The sequence below is a fragment of the Mirounga leonina genome, unplaced genomic scaffold, assembly GCF_011800145.1.
Source record: "Mirounga leonina isolate KUSES-001 unplaced genomic scaffold, KU_Mleo_1.0 Mir_115, whole genome shotgun sequence".
NCBI lineage: Eukaryota > Metazoa > Chordata > Mammalia > Carnivora > Phocidae > Mirounga > Mirounga leonina.
Window position 1 is genome coordinate 39138281 of NW_023270268.1, and position 21544 is coordinate 39159824.

The window sequence follows — 21544 nt, forward strand, 5'->3', positions numbered from 1 at the left end:
CCTAGGATGATGGAGCTATTTACCTGCAGTGTTCCCACAATATTTTATATGCTGGTGACAGAACACGAATCACAACATCCTGTGGTTATTTACTCCTACGACTGTTTCTACCACTGCCCTGTGGGGCCTCTTTTAGGACATGTCCCATGATTTATCTCGCTGTCCCCTGATGAGTGCAGGACCTGACACATAGTAGGCATTGACCAGCATGAGTGGTTATTGTATAATAATAACTGTGATGTTATTCTTCTTGCTCTAGTGTTTATAGGTCTTTGTTTCTATTAAGGGTACAAGATTGTTGAAGCCTCACTTCTGAAACATTACCTTTTGCTGAAATTATGCACAGAATGGAGTGGCTGCCAGTGACAACTCTAGCTGAAGAGGAAATCCATTGTTCCTAAACTTCACTAAATACCTTACCAACAGCTATCACTAGAACTTCTGCTTGGGAAGAAAGATCTCTTTCTGTTTTTTTTATGAGTAAAACGTTATCTTTCTGGTTAGAAAGAAAACAAAAAAGACCAGAGGAATTTTATGTTATTGTCTGAAAGCATCATTCTGCTTTCTGTCCATTTCTTTTCCTCCCGTGTAGAATAGATAAAAGAGAGGCCCTGGGGGTCCTGACTCTGTGGGAAATGATTCAGCAGCAGATCTTGAATGAAGAAAATCACAAAACTTATTCTTTGACCTGAAATCCTCATGTCTTTCAATTACAAAATCTTTCAAAGATTCCATTGCTAAGTCATTCTGAAGTCTAACTCCAGAAACTTCCCTCACTACTCCTTCCGCCATGTGCTGCCCAAGTGATTGTCTAATTAGTATTACCCTGATGCCAGGAGAGGGGAAGTTGATTTTAAAAACTGATGTTTTAAAAAAGGTTTAATTTTTTTTAAAAAATAGGCCTTTTATTTTTTTCATGAAAAATTACCATTTGGGGTCTGCAAATAGCTGACTTTATCCCTCCTGTGATTTTGTTTGTATAACTGCTGAAAACTCAAAAGCAAAAAACAACCAAAAACTAGAGCATGATTAACTTTTTTTGTTAGAGGCAACTTCCTGTGGTAGTTAAGGAGTTACAGTATTAGGTTTATATTTTAATTCTGTGACTCATCTGCCTGTGTGACCTTGGGCAAGTTATATGACCTCTCTGTGCCTAAGTCTCCTCATCTGTAAAATAGAAATTGTAAGGATATCTACTTTTGGGGGCTGTGGATTAAATGACTGGTTATTTACAAATTACTGAGAATGCTGTCTAGAATATAGCAAGGGCTGTGTGAATGTTTGTAAACTATATAAATATTCCCATAGGTGTTAATAGTATATGTTAATGTTTTCTGCTATGTGTGCTTTGGCAGAAAAGAAAGGTTGAGAGCTGTAGCCTTATTTATTTGTTTTTAACTTTTTGAAGGACTGTCCCATGTCTTTCCTTGTTTGATCTTCATCACAATACTCTGAGAAACAGGAATGATAGATAAAGGTACTAAATACCTGCCCAAGTTGATACAGGAAGAAAGGTGGACCTGGGATCTCTTGGCTTTCCAGAGGCATATACATTTTTAAAAAATTGGACTACATGGTTAGAAATCAACATATGTTCAGTTTAAAAATATTTTATTGATATAATGGCAAATTTTAGCCTGTTTATTTTTTAAATGCTTATAGAGGTAGTTGAAAAATCATTTTGTCCATTATGGTACAAAATAAGTCTGAATTCTGATTATTGATTTATTTTGATATGGACAGTAAGAATATTAATATTTAATATAGTAAAATAGCCTTGTGCTATGACCAGAGCTGTTCAGCAATTGTTAGGTCTTTCAATAAATATTAGGAACTTCTGGGGATTCAAGATCTTGTAGACCATGTCTGTCTCCCACCACCATGTACCAGGGGTATATTCGAATGAAGGGAAGTCTTAGGAAAATTCTACCAAGCAAACCATTACTTATTAGCAAAGAGGTACCATATAAACTATTCTTGAAACTTAAACACCCTATTCCCTGTCATCAGACAATTGATCAATGAGATACTATGCCCAGGCTCTGCCACGGATATGGGAAAAGATTATAGACTCAGGCTTTTGAAGATTAATCTTTTGTTATCTGTATGAGATTTGCATGCAGGAGGAAACAAGGGAGCATCTATCTGTCAGAAATCAGACACCTCAATTCTTTGGACACTAAAAGTGACTAAAGTGTATATTTCGAAAATGGGACTATTAACAGTAAATTAGATCAAATTTGAATTTAGAAAATTAAAATATGCATTTGAAAAGTGGGAGATGGTAAATAAAGTAAATACAGATTAGAGAAAAATTCAGATACGCATTGAAAAGAATGGGTATCACAGTATTATTTTGGAAGAACAAAAAACAGTATGATGTTGAAGGGCCCATGAAAATATGTAAACATAAAGGATTTTTTAAAGCAAATTGAAATTTTAAATTTTAGAACATTTAATAAACATTTCTGTTGATTATGTAGGGACTGATTTTATCATCATATTCTCTCCTTTTTGGATATAAAAGCCCACACATTTATACCTATATATGTTTTAGTCTTAATTCTGTCCTTCCAAGCACTATCACTGTTCACTGTAAGAAACACTCAAGGAAGGTGAGCATGGTAAGAAGTGGGTTAGAAGGAACCTCTTGGTAGGCAGCAGCAAACTACAACTAGAAAGGAGGTAAAGACAGAATGACTCCTCTAGCCACTATCAGAGAATGGTTTTTCGAATTTACAACACAGTTCTGAGGTTATTTGTCCTGTGTCTCCATGCACTTATTCCAGGCTGCCTTGTTGCAGTGTTACGGAAGCTGAAAAGTCCCACAATCTGCCATCGGCAAGCTGGAGACCCAGGAAAGCCAGTGGTGTGGTCTGAATCCGGAGGCCTGAAACCAGAAAGACCAGTGGTGTAGGTTCCAGTCTGAAGGCGTGAGAACTGGAGTGCCGATAGTCTAAGTCCAAGTATGAGGGCAGGGGAAGACTGGTTTCAGCTCAAGCAGTCCAGCAAAGAGAGAGAATTCTCCCTTCCTCTACCTTTCTGTTCTATTCAGGTCTTCAACCAATTGGATGATGCCCGCCCATATTGAGGAGGGCCATTGCTTTACTCTCTCTCACAAATACCCTCACACACACATCCGGAAATAATGTTTAACCAGATATCTAGGTACTCTGTGGCTCAGTCAAGTTGACATATAAAACTAACTGTCACAAGTATATGTGTGGAACATCAACCATATGTCTTTTCAGGGATATACTGAGCCCCATTTATGACTGTTATTTCAATTATTCTTATAACTTCAAGAGAGTGGTGATCCAATAGGCCACTCCTCTGAATTCCAGTTATTCCATATTGCCTAATTCTTCTGCTTAACCATAGAATTCTTCAGTTCCCACCCAAGTCATCTTCTCACTCTGGTATCCTGGGAAATACAGTCTTGGGATTTGATGGAATCTTACATCCCTTTATATTCTTCAAATCATACAATTCTCTTTTTTAAGATTTTATTTATTTGTTGTTGTTGTTTTTCTTCTCTCTCAGATTATTTTTTGTTAGCCTTTTCCATGTATTATTATGGATTTATGGCTTTTCAGATTTAAAGTATGACAGTCAACTTGAGCCAGTTTTCTCCTTTTGATGCTCACCTTATCATAACTTTAGCCAATGGGACCCCTATTTTGATTGGCTCTTGTGTAATTTTGACATGACCCCATAAACTTTGAAAGCTGTCTTATTCATTGGCCAGTAGAGTGATCTTCACTTGCATTGTACCTTCCCAAGACATGGCATCAGCCATTTCTCTAAGAAGTCTAGAGAAAATAGTATTGGAAGCCACAGAACCTGGTTCTAGGTTTTAGAAGTGACATTTTAGAAGTGACAAAGCAGAACTAGAAAAGAAAGTTTTGGGGAGGTTTCATTTTGTATTGTTTTTTAAATTTTATAAAAACATGAGATAACTTTGCCTCATGGGCATATTTCCCACGGGAAATTTCCAATCCCATTCTATTAGTAGGGTGTTCCTAACTTTTTCTTAATTTTAAAATATTACCTCCTTTCTTTTATACTATACAGTATATAGTATACTTTTAATGTGTATCTTACAGAATTCTAGATTCCTAACCCAATCAACATAATTAGTTATTTACTAACAGGATCATTGTTCCAACATAAAAATACAACATTAATACAAACAATAAAATGACTAGAATAAAGTCTAAACATTTCTATGTATTTCCTTTTAATTTTAAACTTCATTTACTCTAAGGATTTGCAGCAAATTGCTTTTTCCTAGAAATAATATAGTCTTTGTGTGGCTATATAATTACTAAGTGATTGATAGTTTGGTTCATTTGTTCCCATCAGCTTTCATTTTGAGGGCTTTGGCATATTATCAGCTGATAATCCAAATTCCTAAAACAGTGGAAGCTTTTAGCTGTTAGTTTTTTCTTGGTGGCTATTGTCAACTGGGAGAGAGGAGTCTGCTTTATTTGAGATAAAATAAAATGCAAATAGCTCAATCTTTGAAATTTTGTACATCATCTATAACATCATCATCCCTAATAAAAACATATAATTAAACTATATATATAAATATTACTGAATTTCTAGAATATCAGAGTCTCTATATATTATATATTTTGTTATATATATTTTAAACTCTGCTAAATCATCTCCTGATCTGTCAAGTTTTTAAATTTATTTTGCTTCTTTTTCTGAGCTACACATTCATTTTTATTTTATAATCTATAGCATCCCCTTAAAAGCCCAACATCTCATTACTTACATTGTTATACCAAGTTTAAAGTATATGAAACCAAATCTCCCAATTAGGATCATATTAACCTAGTGCCATCAAAGTCTTTATTTTTATTTTTTTTAAGATTTTATTTTTTTATTTGAGAGAGAGAGTGCGCACGCGAGTGAGGGGGTGGGTATCTCAAACAGACTCCCTGCTGAGCTTAGAGCCAGCCTGGGAGCACTATCCCGCCACCTAAGATCACTACCTGAGCCAAAACGAAGAGCTGGAAGCTCAACCCTCAACTGACTGAGCCACCCAGGCGCCTCAACCATCAGTCTTTAATTTTGCTTCAGGACTATCAAGGCAATAACTCCTATGTCACAACTCTTGGTGACTATCAAAGAACAAAATATGGATATATATATATGCTTCTATATATGGGTCACGATAGGTCAAAATAATGGGTTAAAAACACTTCATATATATTATTGGTGTCCTTAGTTTAATAACAAGTCTAATAGGCACAGCTATTTTTCAGAAGCCTTTAGATAAATACAAATAGATATTCTTTTAGGATTTATGAATTCAGATTTCTAAAATCCAACTAACAATATTAGAAAAATATCAAGAGTATATCAAAATAAAAATACAATCGATTTAAAAAATAACTGGAAAATATGGAAGATTTTATACTTAAGAAATTCAAGTGGAAACTTTCTATGGATTCATGCAATTTTCAGATCATCTGGGTCCCGTTAGAATGCTATTCGTAAAGAACGTGCAGGTTTACAACTACAACACATTTCAGTTACAATTCATTTCAAATGAAAGAAATACCATGCTTTACATAAAATGTTAGCTCTTTAGTTATAGGGCAGAAATTCAAATTCTTAAATGGAAACAAATATGCCATGCCCAAGATTTCCAATTTCATATCTTACAGTAATTGCACCTGTAACTATAGAGTACAGTGTAAAATTGTATTTCTTAAAACTTATGTAAACCAAAATAATTTCATTTTTATTATACAATATTTTCTAAAATTAGAATTTTAGATTTAAAATGTCAAAATATAATACTTAAATAGTTAACAATATAATTCTCATGCAAATATAAAGTGAGTCAAAGATATGTTTAACTCACTAAAGAGGGAACCAGCAGGATGGCAAAGTTGGATCAGAGGAGGATTCAAAAAAGAATGCTGAAATAAGAGTATTAAATAGGTGCCAAATGGGACAATAAAGCTTTAATCTTTTGGGGTTGTATTTTCTACAGGGTAGAAATTATTTACATCTCTGCCAGATCAAAATCATTTGCAACTTATCAATTTGCTACAAGTTAATACGTAACTTCGAGGAGTCTGAACTTTAATCAGTGGTAAACAGTAAGTCAAACAAAAGTATAATCCCCTAGGCAGCTGACTTGTTAGCCAATGTTCCAGTATGACAATGAAAGGACACAGCCTTTTGCCTTATTTTCATATATTGGATAAGTTTTTTCCTGACAGGGGTGTTTAAAAGAGCAGCAGCAACAACAGCAACAACAAAAACACCCTCAAACTTGCAATGAATGTTTGAGAAATCAAAGTGAGATAAAATATGAATATTTTATTAAAGAAGAGGGAGCTAATTAGGTCACCCCCTTCTCCAGTTTTCTAGAGCTGAAGTCTTTGCTGTTTGCAGATTGTAAACTGACATCTTTTCTCCCTTCCTCCCTCTCTTTTTATTTACTTTCAGAGGCTAGCCTCAGGCACCAGCCTATTATCAATTACTGGTTTGTTGCTGGTCTTTACCAGACCAAAGATAACTTTTTCTCTCTGAGCTTAAGATAATTTTTTTTTTTTTTAATTTTCATGCACTCACTTTATGTTGCATCCTGTCTTTCTGATTAAAATATCAGCTGTTCGGGCACCTGGCTGACTTAGTCGGTTAAGCATCTGCCTTCAGCTCAGGTCATAATCCAGGGATCCTGGGATCCGCCCCACCCTGCTGAGCAGGGAGCCTGCTTCTCCCTCTCCCTCTGCCTGCCGCTCCCCCTGCTTGTGCTCACTCTCTCTGTCAAATGAATAAATACAATCTTAAAAAAAAATCAACTGTTATATATAATCAAAATATTCTAATGTAAATTCAACACATTTTATACTTTTTAACCATATACATTTAAAAATAAAATTTCGTATAGTAAATGTATTTGAGCACTCCTTCTCAAAAAGGCAGTTCTTAGGATTCTTAAAAAAAATTCTTAACGTCATTTGTAATTCAATAAATTTATATTTGTAACTATCCAAGCAGGTTTTTATTTATTATTTATTTATTTATTTTTAGGAACAACACATTCTTGTATCTATAAAAGAGCGATGACATTACAACCTAAAGCAAAGTTGTTCACAATTAAACCTGTTTGGATATTAACATCTACTCACTGCTTCCTGCTAGACTAATAATTTTTTTATTTCACAGTCCTTTGTAATTCAGGCTTACTTGAGGAGAATGGTTATTTTGATCTACTTCTTATTATTTAAAAGTTAAGGAATGGACAGCAAAGGAATTAGTTTCTGAAAAACAGACTTTTCCTGGGGATCAGTCTCTGTTCCATTCACTATGAAGCAGAGTGGTCACCACGGGCCATTATTTCTAAGGTGTGACCTCCTCAGGGCTTAGGAACTTCAATAATAACGTTTTGAATATTTAATCTTATGTTGAAGTAAGTGTATAGAAACTTTTCTGGCATCTCTGAAGAAGGAAATCTGAAGTGGGTAGGGGCTCACTGCATGGGTGGTTCATTAAATCTAGGAACAAAGTAGAAAGGTTATTGAGATTATTGGATACTCTTTCCTCAATACTAGGTGTTTCACAGTTTAGTGTTCCCTAACATAGTCTGGTCGGGGCACCTGGACCTGTACCCCTTTAAGGAATGGAAAATGGGACTTTTGCTCCTGGGGTCTTTAAAAGGTACTTTTACAAGGCTTGTCCCCAACTTCTCTCTCTGTCTCTGTCTCTCTGTGTCTCTGTCTCTCTGCATTTTCTCTCTCTCTACTCAGTAGCTTTTCCAGACTCTCCTGGGCATCTGAAGAGTCAACTAAAATTTGGGTTTCTTTTGTATACTTCTTCTTCCCATAGATACCAGACTTTATCTGGCCAGGATAAAATTTTTCTATTAGAAAAAAAAATTCTATTTTCTCTTAAGTGATTCATGTCATGATGGTCCTAGAAGTCATCAAGGGAATACTTTGGGTCACCTCTGATACACCAAATTATGCAGAAACGAGTCCATTTGGTTAAAAATAACTGAGCAAGGGTGGGGCTTCACTTTTCTGACTGTTGGACAGACGACACCCATAAAAAGTGGATCTTGTTGGGGGGATTGCGTGGCTCAGTCGGCTAAGCGTCTGACTCTTGATTTCGGCTCAGGTCATGATCTCAGGGTCATGAGATCGAGCCCCTCACTGTGCGGAAGTTTGCTTGGGATTCTGTCTCTCCCTTTCCCTCTGCCCATCCCCCCCCACCTCGTTCTCTCTCTCTCAAATAAATAAAATGTTTTTAAAAAGTGGGTCTTGTCTACACATGAAAATAGGCTACCTAGAAAAAAAAAGATTTATGAAATCTTTACAGAAAATATGTTAAGTGGTGGGAAGGGATAACAGAGGATAGACTGAACAAGCAAACACAGAAGACGGGCTCAGTATGATTCCTGCTTGAAATGATGAAAGCCTTTTGAAGTGAAAACTGCTCAAGGTAGGGTTTTGGAATTAGTATTTTTTTCATGAGATTTTCCCTGTAGCCAATCTTTTCTTTGTCAGGATCTGTTCTGCCAGGTCAGGCCAAGACTACACCAAAGTGTGGTGTGGAAAGACCAAGAATGGTATTTGACACTTCAGAGGATAAAATGATGGGCCAGTCATTTTGACCAGAATCCATGGATTATCATACAATTGTTTTCAACACAGCACTTTAAAAGCAATTAAAGTATTCCTTTTACAAATTTAGGAGATCCAGTAAAAAAGGTCAAATACACATTTGAAAAAGAGAGTTAGACAAGCATTTTAAAAAGAAGGAGCATCACAGTAAACAAACATTCGAAAGAAAAGGGATTCAAATGTTGCTTCAGAAGAACAGAGGAGAGTGTGACCTTGGAAGGGTCATGTTACCTAATATAATCGAGGCAGTCAACATTTTAAGGATATTTTTATTATTGGAGTTTCTAACTTTTAGAATACAGGACATAATAGAGTTCTGGGGTTAGGAAAGCTCTTTTGTTCACCTCACTTACCGGCAGTGAGACCTTCAGCAAGTTATAGAACCTCTCTGTGCCTCTGTTTCTTTTTTTGTGATATCTTAAAGGGTTTAGAGAGACTGAATGAGTTTCTAGATATATGAGGCTTAGGCCAGCCAGTGCCGGACACACAGTAGGTGGTTGACAAATGTTAGCTTTTATTATTTTAAAGATTTACTCTGACACGGACACAAATGACAATCCTCCAGTCTAGTGGACCAACCAGGGGTCTGGTGCAGTCAGGCCACGAGGTCATCTGGGAGGTGGGGTGGACTCAGAACCCAAGGGAGCAATAGGCTTAGAGTGTTGGGCTTCCTGGCTCTTTATACCTACTTCATTCAAAGGTGGTACAATCTGTATGATCAGGTAAAATACCATTGAACATCTTTTATTTCACCCATGAAAATTATTTTCTAGACATACTGAATCTTAATTAACAGATATTCTGATACAGATTTTTGACAATGACATTTGAAGTGGACTCCTCTGTCATGTAGATTTCTGAATGGGGGTCTTCCAACCACTAACAAGCCACTGTGGGGATATAGATTAAAATTAAGCTACACATATAACATACTGTTTATGCTTAAAATAAATTAACACACAGATAATTTGACTTCTCAGTAAGTATGGAGTGAAGTTTAAGACACAAATCAACTCAGACCTCTTACTTTTTTTTTTTTTAAGATTTTATTTATTTATTTGACAGAGAGCACAAGCAGGGGGAGAGGGAGAGGGAGAAGCAGGCTCCCCACTGAGCAGGGAGCCCAAAGTGGGGCTCAATCCCAGGACCCTGGGATCATGACCTGAGCCGAAGGCAGACGCTTAATGGACTGAGCCACCCAGGCACCCCTGACCTCTTATTTTTGATTCCTCTGTCACATTAGACTGTACTGGAATGTTTATAAAGCAAAACCTGCATTTAATATTTTCATCATTTTTCACCTTACCAATAAAGCTGCATTGATTTAACTTAGGTATCAGGGTGATATTAAAAAAGTAAAATATTATTACAGAAGATAGTTTATGTGACCGGAAATCAACCATGTGAGCCTTATGAAGACTTCTAAATCTCATCATATCAAAGTAACAAGTTTTCATATTTGTGTGGAAAAGTCTCTCAAATGGAATGATTAAGTCAAAGTTAAAAAAATTGTGGTATGACACATATAGAAGTATTCTTTTTCTGAGAAAAGAGACTTTGAGACTTGAGAAGGCAGCTTTGAAAATACAGAAGCATAAATTCACAGAATGTGCCTCCCTTGCTTAAAATATACTTTATGGAGATGAAACATAAATGAAAAATCTTAAAGAAATTTAAGTGAAAAAATAATGATGCAAAAATTGAGATTCTTAAATTTAAAAAAATTAATAAACTCTTAAACTTTAAGACGGTTTTAAATTTTTAAAATTTTTTTTATTTATTTAAGTAATCTCTATACCCTATGTGGGACTCAAACTCACAACCCCCAGATCAATAGTTGCATGCCCCACCGACTGAGCTAGCCAGGTGCCCCAAAACAGTTTTAGGTTTATGGAAAAAATATGAAGATAGTACAGAGAGTTCCAATATACCCCACACCTAATTTCCCTATTATTAATATCTTACCTAGTATGGTACATTTGTTATGATTAATGAACCAATTTTGGTACATTAATTAAAGCCCATACTTTATTCAGATTTCTTTAGTTTTTGCCTAATGTCCTTTTGTCTGTTCCAGGAGACTACATTACATTTAGCCATCATGTCTCCTTTAGACTCCTCTTGGATGTGACAGTTTCTCAGACTTTTACTGTTTTTGATGACCATGAGAGTTTTGAGTAGTATAATTCAGGTATTTTGTAGAACATCCCTCAGTTTGGGTTAGTCTGAAATTTTTCTCATGATTAGACCGGGGCTATGGGTTTTGCGGAGGAAGACCACAGAGATAAATTGCCATTTCATCACATCATGACAAGGGTACATACCACCAACATGAGTTATCACTATTGATACTGACCTTGATCACCTGGCTGAGGTTGTGTTTGTCAAGGTTCTCCACTGCAAAGTTATCTTCCCCCCACCCTTTCCATATTGTATTTTTTGCAAGGAAGTTATTAAGCACAACCTACCTTTAAGGAATGGGGAGAGAATCTTAAACTTTTAAAACTATAAACTTTTAAACTAAAAGTAATGCAGAAAACCGACAAAATGTACACCCAGAAAGAAATGCCTATATGCACCATTTAGGAGCTTACTTTTTTCACCCGTGAATATATCGTGAACATATTTTCATGCCAATAAATGTTTCTAAAACATGATGGCAACAGCTGCCGTTATTCCATGGTGCTAATATGCCATCATCCATTCAGCTGTCCACTGTTGGCTGTGTAAATAAACTCTCAGAACAGTAAAGCCCAAGGACATGGGTGTGCAGAGAAACTTGGGAGAAGGCTGTCTGTTGTCATTAATTTTTTGAGTCTTCATAGTGCTATGATGCAGAGAAGGTCACCTATTTCCTAATTCTATTCTCTTAATGGGGAAAAAAATATAAGACCATAAGGTAAGATTTAGAATGTATTTAACACATTTCAAGATGTTTCATAGATGCAGAGAAGATATAGGCTAATCTCCAATATTGTCAGGAAAATTATGTGAAACTTCAAAATAGGTAAAGGAGATTATTGGGTGTTTCTTCCGCGCAGTGCTGGGCTTCTACCGACTGAGCCATTTACAACTCTGGAGGACAGAGTTTAACTTGCAGATTTTTGTCAGGTAGATACACAAATAATTTCTGCCCAGTGGAAGAGATAACCTCTGTTGTTGGTCATTAACCAGTTTTAATTCTAACCCAGTAATCTTATCCTTTAACATTTTCTTGTTAAATTGCCTACATACACCTTTTCAAATGCTCTTTGGATGAGTTTTGGCATCTTAACTGTCTTTCTCATTAAATAATGAGTTAAATAAAATCTTTTAACATGTGTTCATTCTATATTTGCTTGAGAGCCATGATTTGCCTTTTTGAGATTATATTTTAACAATACTATATAATGAAAGTTGTTTATGCTTACATTTCAGCACTACTTTAAGATCCTGAAATGTGTCATGATTATAATGTTTTGGCAGAATCTTAATTGCTTTTCATGCAATTGTCTATATAATCCAGTAGCATAATATTATGGGATGTATTCTTGCTTAATGGACATTTATTAATTGAAAAACTGTTAACCTGATTCTATGCTTAATCAGACTTTTTTATTCCCTACCTATTTGTGAAAATGTGAGTTTAGTATAATTAGAAAATGCAGTTGGAATAAATTTCGAGTGCTAAAATTATTAGGCAAATCTCGACAACATCGTTGGATCTGATTTTTTACTAGGGGTTGGCTTTACTCAGGAGTTAGCAAACTATGGTCTATGTGTCAAATCTGGCCTATCACTTATTTAGTTAATAAAGTATTATTGACTCACAGCCACATTCATTCTTCTATATATTTTGTGTGGCTGCTTTTGCGTGGCAACTGCAGAGGTGAGTAGTTGCAACAGAGACTATGTGGCCTGTGAAGTCTAAAATATTTACTATCTGGCTTCTAACAGAAAAAGTTTGCCTATCCTTGGTTTTACCTATTCTAGGGTATGGCTTTCCATATACTTGGGTTCTTCTACTCTACTAACACAGAGGACGTTGAACAGCAAAATACCCTGTAACGGCAATAGGTATTTTTCTGTTTTGCAATGGAAATGCTTTAAAAAACCTAATCCACCTCTAATATTTTCTGACCAACATACATATTTATTATATTTATTAAATAAATATACTTTGAACTTCTCATTCATGAGCTAGTCTTATGTAATCAAGCTTTCTAAAATATTTGCATTATACTGTTGACAATTGGTTCTGAGTCATAAAATATTTTACTAGTTCAGTCTGGCAAATAATTGCTTGCCTTAGGCATATAATAGTCTTTGCTGAGTGAGGAGTAAAGAATATTTCTGTCATTTTACCCTAGGCCTACTTCCTGATGAAGTGATATAAAATAATAGTTTTGGTGATATGTGTAAAGCTGCATTTTGATAAGTGTGTCTCCAAACAGAAGAGACCAGATTTCATGTTCCTTCAAGAATTGAGGAGAAATACATTTTCATACACGGCATATAGGACATCTTTTATTCCATGAATTGGTGATTTTCAGAAAGGAAAACTTTAGGCATTCTATAATTAAGAGAAGGCGATTTCTGAAAATGCCATGTCTTTGAAATCCAGATAATACTGATGGTAACTTGATTAATTTCCAAACTCACTAAGCCAACTTCTGTCTACAATTCTTTCTTCCAATTTTTTTTTTTTTTTTTTTAATTTATAAGTGGATCTGTTGGCGCTTGTCCTTTAATCTATTGAAATGTTCCCATTCTCAGTTCTGGGCTATGTGCCTTTTCAACAGATGCTCACAGGGGGTTTCCTGGGGGGCCAAAGGGTTGAGTGGTGTTTATAGATAAAGTAAACAAGAAGATAACAGGGAAAGGGCCTTGCTATACTTATCTTTCTGTCTGACCGGAACCCTGAACATGGTAGACACCTAACATGCATTTATTAAGGATGACATAGGGCACCTGCAAGCACCTCATGCTTGTTAGAGGCAGCTCCTGACTCTGGGATTATGTTTCCCAGCTGCTAGGCAGTCCCCACAGCTGCAGGCTTCCAGGGCTCTCCACCACAGAGCCTTCTCCATCCTCCAAGGTCACTGAGGAATCCATCACAATGGATTTCTAACTTGAGTTAGCTTCACTGTCTCTTTTTTTCATACCTACAGAGGCTGCTGGTGGGAAGCTAAGAGGTCATCCCAGGATACTAGCTCTAAATCTGTGATTTAGAGAGTTAGTTGGATTTATATAACTTCCCAGCACATGCTTGCTGTGTGTGCTCCATACTAATGATTTCTTGCTTAGTCCTTCCAAGCCAGAGCCTTGAAGTTAGCTGGGAGTTTTCTTGATAATTCAGTCACGTAGGTGACTGGGATTTTGTGAGACTGAGCATGCCAACTTTTAAGGCCGGTCAGCTTCAGACAAACTCAGAGGTACAGGAGGATCCTCACTTTGCTCTCCCTTGCCCACTGTATGCCATTTTAGACTGACATTTTTAGTCTCGACTTTTCTGTGCTCAAGGAGAAGGAATTGGGGAGTTCCAAAATTGGAAAATGTAGGAAACACTTCATTGCCTTTAGGAGTTCAGGAGAGGAGGCTCAGTCTGTGCCTGTCAATGCTCTGTTGACCACGGCATGTGGCTGAGTTCATCCTGGCCATGCTGTAAAAGCAGATCCTATTTTTGTTTGTCTCACTGGGAAAGTGAGGCAATGCTTTTCTAAGTAATTGTTGAAAAAAATCATTAGGATAATTAAGATAATCTTTGTTTAAAGAAGCAAATATAGGAGCTTAATCAGAATCATGCTAATGGATTTAGGAAGAAACCTGAGACAAATATCCTACTTTCTCTGATTCCCATTCTGGTAATCCTCTTATTTTTCATTGCCTGGTGATACAGTTCATTTATTGTTGACTTGATGTGTCCTTTGTTTCTATCGATGGTTAACCTATGAAAGAGGACACTTTCATTCAGTTCATGGAGAACCCAACCTTCAACTCTGCTTCAGAACATTTCTCAGGAACAAATATATCCAAAATTGGGGTTTTTTTCTGTATTGGTACAGGAACAGTTAATCATGCAGTCTCTAAAATTTTTCCATTTTAAAATCTCTTCTCATTCATGGACATGTCTGTTTATGGAGGTTAAAATAATGACCATAAAGGAATTTTTTTTAAGATTCTATTTATTTATTTGACAGAGAGAGAGATAGCGAGAGCAGGAACACAAGCAGGGGGAGTGGGAGAGGGAGAAGCAGTCTTCCTGCCGAGCAGGGACCCAATGTGGGACTCCATCCCGGGACCCTGGGATCATGACCTGAGCCAAAGGCAGACGCTTAACGACTGAGCCACCCAGGCACCCGACCATAAAGGAATTTTAATGTTATGCTGTAAATGATACTTGAACTTGACAATAATAAAACCTAAGTTACACAAGAAGCAAAAATGGAATGACAGGTAATTTTCTAAAGTCAATGATATAGACCAGCCCTAAATTGAAGGTTACTCAGATAAGGGGAACTTGGCAGGCTTGCAGACACCATGTTTGAGTTTTGTTCCTGTCAGAGAACTCTCTGAGAGGTGCCAGGTTTAATGGAATTTAGATAAAGACATTCTCATTTCAGCCAAAAGTTGAACGTTCTTCTGTGTCTGATTTATCCCTGTAATACTGCCAAGTCTGATAGGATTTCAGAAGCTCTTCAACCTTTCTAACAGTCTCAGTTCCTGAGTAAGCTGTCACAGCATCTCAACCTGGGGGTTAGGAGAAAATAAGGAGAATCATAGTTGCTCCAGGCAGGTGAACTTGAGAGGTGCCAAATAATGGAAATTTCCAGTGTGATGCAAGAGCAAAAGTGAATCAGCTGACATAGGTGAATTTAGGTAGCTTCAGTGAGTTGCTCTTTAAGGAATCCAGAAAAAGCACCTATCCTAGCTGTAGAATCTTTCTCTCACTGCCTCCGGATCAATTAGAGATTTGTAAAATAAAGCGTATGTCAAAAAACAGCTATTAATATTTCATGTGAGTCAGTTGACTAGCTTTCTCTTGAAATGTTGCAGCCTACTAAGGGGAGGCCCCTACCGGACCCATGCAGGAGATGGATAAAGAGTAATAAGGGACTGAAGTGGGGCAGTTCATGGCAGGAAGCTTGGGTAGGTTACTGAAGTGTGGGGTGGGTGCTTTGGAGAAAAGAAAAATGGAAAAGGCATCAGGGGAAGAGTTCAAAGCACCCTCTTTAGACTCTTGGTACTCAGAGTGTGGTGTGTGTTGACCAGCAATAACGGAAGCACTTGGGTGCATGTGAGAAATGCAAGACCCGGATCAGCTGAGTCAGAATGGACATTTACCCAGATCTCCAAGTAAGTCAGATGTACATGAAAGTTTAAGAAGCACTGGTCTTGCATGCTTCTTTTGTCAAGGGTCTTTTCAAGCAAAATGGGCTTCTGTGTTCTCCTGAGGTCACTGATAGGCTTTTAGGGCGCCCTCTCAAGCACATGGATTCACTGGCCAAATAAAGAATTGGATTCACTCTTCAGCAATGTCATTTCTCTTAGCAGCTATTTTAGCAGAGAGAAAAGAAATTAAAACTGGTCTATTGCTGTGGATGAAGGTGTCTTTGAACTGCCAGAAAGAAGAGTCAGTACCTGTTAGGGACCAAATCATGTCCTAAGAGAGAGTTAAATAATGGTTATGAAGAGGTAGGAATTTGCAAAACTGGAAAATTTAGAGGTGAAATATGACAGAGCTCAAGTCTGTATCATCATAAAACCTTAGGAAGATTATTGACTATATTGGACTGTTTTAATAGTTTTTAGGTTTTACAGGAGATTGGGAAAATTTTGTGTCAGGAATGACTTCTAAAATGTGAAGGAAAAGCTAGCTTTTAAAAGACCACTTTCAATACCAAGACACAACCTCAGAGTCAGCTTAGGAGTATTATGAAAAGCATACTTTGTAAACAGGTTTTTCATGGCAGATTCTGATGGGAGAAGTGAGACCATTCTTGACAAGCCTGGCAGCAGAGCCAGAGAAGAAGCTAGAGCAGATGTTTAGTGGGGAGGAGCTGGAGAGGGAAGAGCTACCAGTAAGCAGTAGGGAAATGCCACCATCAAACTGATTCATGTCAGAGTTTATGGAGCTAGTGTTTTCTATCAGGGACCTTGCGAGGTATGTTAGTGATAATTACGTAACCTTTTCCTGCCCTCCAGTTGTTCAAGTGAAGACAATTAACCACAGTACAAGCCAGCTTGTGGTAAGTGCCATAATGAAGGAACATGAGAATTTTGTGCTTTATCAGAAGAAACAAAAGAGTAAAAACAGAAGAGAAATAATTGAAGTGAGGGTTGGGGGAGTTGGCCTCATGGTACTTGGGATATGTAATTTAGATTTATCTCAGTATTTGGCCCTTTTTTGAGCCCTACAAGAACTTTCTAGTTCTATAAACAAATTGGCTTCTTGCAAAAAAGACCAGTTGCTGTCCTATTAAAATTCCTCTTTTGCTTTGATTCCTTGTGTCCTGGTTGCCAAGACTTGGTGATGGTTTAATAAGATGATTCTTAAATGTTTGACTGCTTTGCATAATGTTTAATTTTAACATGATCTATGAAAATAAAAATGAGTAACTCTCCCCCTATACTGTACTTAGTTGATTAATTGATTTGGGGCTTACTACTCTAAGTTGCCAATAGAAATAGTTGTTTGAGAGCAGAGCTGGCCTCTGGAAACTTTTAGAAGTCAATGAAGATTTTATAGCTTCCTCCCTATTACTTGGAACTTATGCAGAGCCTCTAGATCCTCAAAACCTCCTAAGCTCTGGTACCCCATTTTCCTGAAAAAAATCCCTAACCCTTGCTTCATGTACATCTAGATTTTCTTATGCCACAATCCGCTGCAGCTTTCTTAACCAGGTTCTTTTCCTCATCTCCAACATCAAAGCCTAGCTGTTCTGTGTTTCATTTCTGTTAGTTTCAGATTAATATTTTTTTATTTTACAAGCTAAGATGGTACGATAACTACTATTATTGATGTTTTTCCTTTCAGATAGCATAATTACATTTAACTATCATTTATATCTTTTTAAAAAAAGATTTTATTTATTTATGTGAGACAGAGAAGGCGGGGAGAGAGAGAGAGAACACGAGCAGGGGGGAGGGGTAGAGAAAGAGGGAGAAGCAGACTCCCCATTCAGCAGGGAGCCCGATGTGGGGCTCGATCCCAGGCCCTTGAGATGATAACCTGACAGACACTTACCCAACTAAGCCACCCAGGAGCCCCTCATTTATATCTTTTATATCATTTGTAGTCTGAAGGAGGAAGTACAATAGGAATTTCAGGCATAGTTTGAGAAAAACTTTCAGCAAGTTACTTCATGTATGGATTTTTATACCAGAAGAAGCAAAATGGTGGCTGGACATGGGCCACAAACATTTTTTGTTTGTTTGGTTTAACCTTCAGAGTTTGGGAGTTTTTAGTAATCATTAGTAGCTAATATATATAAATTTGAATTCCTAGCTTTTCCTGGTGAATCCAAAGTTTGGTTTCAGCTGGTCCATGTTCCCTCCTGGCAAAAGTTGGCTAATGCTGAGAGGTAGCTGCCTCTTTTGAGTGGGTCCTGTCTTCTTACTGAGGAGTGCAGTTCTACTTTTCTCATATTCTTGACCTTCTTGACCCTGACTGGCATTTGCATTTGGAAATCCTGGTGTAGTTGGTCTGTGTATGCACCTGTTCTTAGATTTAGGGAACAAATAAAAGTAACTACTAAATTAAATATTCTGCTTTGATATCAAACTAAAGTTTTAGATATTGATCAGCTCTTAAATAATCAGAAAAATTCTTTTAGATTTAATAAGTTGGCTAAATCTTTTAAGATCACAGGTAAGTTCTTATATTACTATGGTCAAAATTAACCATTACTTAGAAAATAAGCAATTCTGTCCATTCAAAGGATTATCATACTTTGCAGATATATTTTAGTGACCTATTGGAAACTGAACCCGTAGTAACAAAAAGGAAAAGGAGATGCTGAGTAAATTATCTTAACAAAGCTTCTACTGACACTCCACTTAGATGAAAACTTTGGAAAATCTAAAAGTTGGAAGTCTGTCAAAATGAAAGGTGGATATTTAATTTCTCTTAAGAATTGAGGCAGAAAGTAAATATAACTAAAAAATGATAGACTTTTAATAAGAAAGGCGATAAGATTACCAAGCAAGATATTCTAACGCATTACAAACTTAGTTGTGCTAATTTATGATTCCCATTAAAAAAGTGATTTTCCTTATTAGCCTTTATGATTGAAGTTATTACAAAACAGATGAACTTATAACTGAAAAATTTTTTTAAGTTCTTTGCTTCAATGCAGAATTTTTTTGGAAGCAAGTAAAACAGATAATAAAGGATAACCTTAGTCTAAGGTAGATTGAAGTAGAACCAAGGGATTTCTAGCTTAGTAAGTAGTGCTGGAGAACTTTTGAGGGCATATGATTGCATGGAAGAGAAAAGTACATATGAAGGTACTAAGAAAGTATGGTGTTTGTAAATCCTTCTTAATCTCAGAAACAAAATATTGAATTTTCTTATCTCAAATTTGTCTTTGTATACTGGCAGTAACTTTTGCCACCAGGTTGTCAATGTTTCTTCGATCCAGGAATGAAGAGGCAGGCATCTATCTTTGACAGGTGTGTGTGTGTGTGTGTGTGTGTGTGTGTGTATGTGTTATGGGGGTGGTGCAACGAAAATTTTTGTCTATTTTCTATAAATGTTTTACTATACAGTTTTTTTTTTTTTTTTTTTGCAGTTAGGTATTTTTTTTTTTATTTTTTTGGTATAATGTTCAATGATTCATTAGTTGCATATAACACTCAGTGCTCATTACATCACGTGCCCTCCTTAATGCCCATCACGCAGTTACCCCATCCCCCCACCCACCTCCCTTTCTGCAACCCTCAAAACTATATGAGATTCTTGACTCCAGGTATTGTCTTTTAATACAAACTTCCAATTCTGATTTTGAAAGCATGTTAACATTGTGGAAAACTGATTTTTTTTTTGAAAAGCAGAGTGACTTGCTTCAGGCCCGAAACTCAATGACCCATTCAAAACGTACTCTATTGCTTTTTATTTTTTTTAGCTAGAAGGTATTATTTAAATGTCTAAGCCTCCTCCCCAAAGTGTCATTTTGATAGGCAATGGATTTGAACATTGAGTTTTGAAGCCAGGAGCCTAGATCAATTATTGTCCTTTTCTTTCTGCGGTTGTTTACTAGTTTAATTTATACCACATTAGAAAGAGAGATATAGAAATTTAACTCTTGGTAGGGAGTTTCTGGTTTTTCAACCAGTTAGTCGTTTCAGTAGCTAAATTAGCTAAAGAAATAGAAATGCAGGTGTCCTGACTTGAGACGTGAGGCTTGCTCATTCACTCCATGTCTCTGCAACTCCTCCCAAGGCATTCACAGACGGGCAAGGGGCTGGCCTTCCTGAGCTTAGGGTTTGGTACTTGTAAGAAACCTAAAAGATCATTTCTTTTCTAGTGTTAAAAGGAGAGATGGCAGGCCCCAAAATAGAGTCACTTGTGCTAAACCCTATGTCAATAAACCAAGACTTAATACCTAATCTAATTGCAGTTTCAAACCCCAAGGAATATAACCTTAAATAAGTCAACATGGAATTACCTGGTCAGTACTAGTAGGATAATCTATTCCGTAGACCCCTTCCATTCCCTTAGAAACAATTGGTCTGAAACAATTGGTTCTTTGCCAATAATTTCCTTTTTCTACACCCTTTCCACCTTTAAAAAACTTTCCTTTTCCACAGCTTGGTAGAGTTCCTTTATATTGCTAGATAGGATATTGCCTGATTCATGAATTGTTGAATAAAATCAATTTGATCTCTAAATTTACTCAATTGAATTTTTGTTATTTAACATTGGAATTTCTCCTTGACTGTCCCTTGGGTCATTCATTCTCTCCCATCTCTTTCCTATAACATAAGTTTATTTGATGTGTTAAAATTAAATACAAAATGGAGACCAGACTTGAGAATTCCCTCAAGCAGACAAAACCATTTAAGCCACATAAGCAAAATTAACAAGCTTATTTCATGAAATTAAGATAAACTTAACTTGTAAATGCCATTGACAATCATAAAAGGAACTTAAGTCATCTTTCTAAAAATAGTATGAGATGATCACATTTAACCAATCCTCTGCCTTCTAAGAACTCCAGTTGTAATAACCGATCATTGTAAAGGGCTAATAGCTTCTTCATTTTCACTGTATAAGGCATCCTGTAACTTCATGTCTTTGAGTGTCATATCAGTCTTTGAATTTGAAAACTCGCAGCTCAGGAACTATTCTTATATGTGCAATAAACTCTTACTAAATACTATTTATTGACTTGGTGGCTTTAATTTTGCTATTTCTGGATTTTTTACACATGTGAAAAAATTCTGGACCCGTATTTTTCACATTTGTTATAAAAAACCTGTTTGGATTGCTCAGACACATCATTTGAAACTTATGTATGAATTGTGAAAATTGGCTTTAATGTCACTAAAAACTCTAAGGAACTCAGAGGAACATGGGCAGCATCTTATTAAAATATGTATATAACTTCTAGTTTCTTCTCTATTAAAGAAACACATAGTCACAGTAGAAATATTGAGAAAAATTAAAAAAACATAGGAAAATAGAAATCATCCATAACTTTACACAGAGATGAATCTGATATATTTTCTTCAAATATATACATATATTCTTAAAGTATATATTAAGATTTTTATTTATTTATTTTACAGAGAGAGAGAGAGCATAAGCAGGGAGAGTGACAGGCAGAGGAGAGGGAGAAGCAGGGTCCCTCCTGAGCAGGAAGCCCAGTTTCGGGCTCGATCACAGGATCTTGGTATCATGACCT